This window comes from Coenobita brevimanus, chromosome 100 (assembly GCF_032717465.1).
Source record: "Coenobita brevimanus isolate Jiangsu-jjx chromosome 100, ASM3271746v2, whole genome shotgun sequence".
Taxonomy (NCBI): Eukaryota; Metazoa; Arthropoda; class Malacostraca; order Decapoda; family Coenobitidae; genus Coenobita; species Coenobita brevimanus.
Window position 1 is genome coordinate 59067092 of NC_137053.1, and position 3694 is coordinate 59070785.

The 3694-nt window shown below is 41.4% G+C and overlaps 1 non-coding gene across 1 annotated transcript; it reads right to left on the bottom strand.

Moving 5' to 3' along the window:
* Positions 1-3109: 3109 nt before the first annotated feature.
* Positions 3110-3228, bottom strand: LOC145414743 (5S ribosomal RNA). The gene has a single exon (XR_013899924.1). It is a non-coding gene; the product is annotated as a 5S ribosomal RNA (ribosomal RNA).
* Positions 3229-3694: the final 466 nt, after the last annotated feature.

A 3694-nucleotide genomic window follows, 5' to 3' on the forward strand; every position in this document is an offset into this window, starting at 1 on the left:
GGCTTTTCCTTGCAAAAATGTTAGAAATAATGTTTCATCAAACCACTGGGAGGAAACAAATATTTGTTAAGTATATCGAAATTTTAAAATGAATATTGGTAAGAAAAATTTAAATACAGACTTTTCTTACATCATCATGAGAAGTAATGTTTCACCAAACCACTGGGAGGACACAATTGTTTGTTTATAAAAGAAGAGTATAGAAATTTTTAAAAGAATGCTGATAAGAAAAATTTTCTGTAAGGAACTTTCTGGTCTGGACTTGGAAAACATTAGTTAAGGGGAATGTGCTGAGGCATGTTGAAAAACAATGTTCTACCTGCCACAAGTCAAGTGGCTGGACAAGTAGAAAGGCCAGTTCTCAACACAGAAAGTTAAGTAAGGCTCAGACAAGGCCAAACACAGGACAAGAAAGGTCTAAAAGCCTAAAAAGTCAGAATATGATTCATTTCCATATGAATGTAACAATGATGATACTATATGAAAAGTATTTAAGATATGCTAGCCACACAACTGATGGTTATAAACAAGGATGTAGTGGGTGAGCAAAGTGTATAGAATGACCTGGACAATATGGTAACTGATCCAGGAGTAAATTACAAATACCTGGAGAAGCTGTAGCAACTGACCACTAAGTGAAGTTTCCCAAGAAGGCAGATCATCTAACAGATAATGAAACTTGTGGAATGACCACACAGAGATAAATCAGAAGGCTAAAGAAAGCATTAATCACTGTGGAGAACAATATACCTATGGGAATATGAGTTTACAGTAATCCCTCCAAGAACTGATGTAACAGAGCCAAAGGCATGTCCAGGACTTGGTTTTGTCTGGGACTTAGGAAAAATGCCCCTGGATAGGTACTTATAGACCCCAACCCAACCTAACTTTGAAAGCCACCTAAATAACTCCCTACTGGACATGCACAGCACCTATTTAAGACCCTATGCACACAAGTAAGGGACAGAAACCATGAAATAAATGAAAAGGAACCAGAGAATGAGAAATTAGGAGTAGGGAAAATATTTAGCAGTGTACAGGGGTACTTACGACACGTACATTGCAATCACGAAGATTAACCCGCCTCCTATGAGGCTCTGACAGTGGTGAAGGTGCATTTGAAGCACATACAGTAATCCAGTGTTGTGCTGCACTTAATCCTTTGCATTGTGAATTATAACTGTTTAACACTGCACATTCTGTTCTTACTTATGCTATGCCAGTGTTGCACTCTGCACTTAATCGTTTGCACTCTGAATTCTAATTTCTTAACAGTGCACAACACTGTAAATTCCAATGTGGTCCAGTGGTGATGTATTGCAGTTTATTCACTGTTTATTCACAAAAAAAAAGCATGTGGCACAGCCATGGCGACAAGTGTGCAGTCACAATGGTAGGTAGGCGGGAACCAGGGAGGAGAGGATGCAGGGGCGCTCCACTATGTGCCAAAACACAGCTGTTTGTCACCGCGCAGCAAAGCTTTAAAGTAGGGATGAACACATATCGGCTTTTCTTTTTTGCAATTTTACGTTTTTTGGCCATTTTTGGTGTCCAAGGAACCGAGCCCAAAATGTCTGGGACTTGGGGTGTCCGGGACTTAAAGGGATTACTGTAGTTCCAAATACTGTATAAGTTAAGCCGAGCAAGGTACGAGACTGCTGGGTTGCCACTGTCCAAGGGAGGTACTAAAATGGGGGTGGTGAGGAGCAAGAAATCTAGTTGCTGGCCTCATGCAACTCACCCAGGAGGGCTATTACACACACTACTAAAATTGGTTCCCTTAAGTAGACTGAACCTAATTGCCTTAGAAGGTATCTAACCTAAGAGAAAGAAAACTCCAAATTGAAATCCAAGATCCTAGGTAAGGGCTGGGGACAGCAAAGACATATGGCCATTTACAAAAAAGACATGCACATCCTACCAGTCAGTGGTACACCAGTGGTGCTGGAGTCACATGGCACCCAGTAGTGAAAGTGTTACCATCAATGGGTGGAAAAATACTTACACATGCTTGCATGGCCACAGCCTTCAGAATGCAAACATAAATGTCACAAATATGCTAAAGGCATCAGAGGGAAATCTCAGCAAAAACTTGATGATAAACCTAGTGAATGCAACAGTCTGTGGGACTCACTCTGAAGGATTTATAAGAGAGTGCTGTTATGAGTATATATCTATGAAGAGAGAAGAAAGGCATTACAACATGGTAAATAAAGAAGTTTAGTAATGAACCAAGGGATGCACATCACACAAAATGTTCTTAATAAACTGATAACAAACAAGTTAATACATAGAAAATGCACTGTAGTTTAGCTTTATACCTGACCTTCAAAAAGAGTACAAAACAGCTGTGAATGAAAAGAAGGAATAATAATTGTATGGACAAGGAGAGATCACACAGAAGCAGCCAAACTAAAGAAAACCATCAATAATGAAAAAAAATGAAAAAATGAAAATTTGAAAGTTTAACATGAATATTGTGGTTGGTGGGAGTGCTCACCATCCACTCACTTGATGTAGTGCTGTTTTGGGTGTCTGCCCTTTCTTCCATCCTTCCTCTTCTGTCTTTCTATCCATCATTCTTTCCTCTTCCTTCTGCCTATGGGTGACTTTACACTCCCTCTTGTACTGCCTATGGGTGACTTTACACTCCCTCTTGTACTGCCTATGGGTGACTCTACATTGAGTGACAAGCCAAATGGTTTACTGTACACCAGAAAACCATTTACAACACTGGGTGGTAACCATATAACCAAAGTATGGCACCTGGTTGTTTAGTGGGTAATTAAGGTACTCCAATAAGATTGAGCCTGTGTAGGTTTATATTCAAGGGATGGTTGGGGTTTATTGCTCATGTAATGCCACTCAGGGATGAATGAGGCTGGTCACTCTCATCTAAATGTCAGGATCAACTTACCTAGCTCCAGGTTCCTAAGCTCCTTGTGGGACGACATAGGATTAGATGATGAATGGATGGATTAACATAAATTCATTTTTTCATTCATTGCCAGACGCCATGTATCCCAAACAGGGTGGCCAAGGGCTTAGAGTTAATTGTTTTACAGGGAGGGGCACTAATCCTCTACCAACCCCACTTGACACATAGGGATGCCAACAGCATCTGGTGTTCCCAGGCGGTCACCCATCCAAGTACTAACCAGACCCAACGTTGCTTAACTTCGCTGATCGGACGGGAAGCGGTGTACTCAACGTGGTATGGCCATTGGCATTAACATAAATAAAAGTGAAAAAACTTGTAAGAATAGATGAATCTTGATAGCACTTAAACAAGGGTTTGACATACCAAGAAACCAAATGTGTACCCTGAACGACTCTAATGGGGTAAGTACAAAGCAACAATTCGTTGTTTCGTTTGTGAAAGCTCCAACGTGCTCGCATGCGTCGGCCCTGGTCGCCTAATGACGGCTCTTCATGCTGCTTGATCTCTAGCAGCTTCCCTATTTACTCCCTTATCCCTGAGGCCATACTCAATGACCTTGTCCCAGGTCTTTGTCAGTTTACATCTTGCTACCGTACCCCCAACATTAACACTCCTCACTTTTTGCACCGAATTATCATCCCCCACCCTCTCCACATACGCAAACCATCTCAGTCTACCTCTCCTCATCACAACACCAATACACACCAGTCCCACCCTACCTCTCAACTCTTCCATTGTATACCTAGCCCCCCC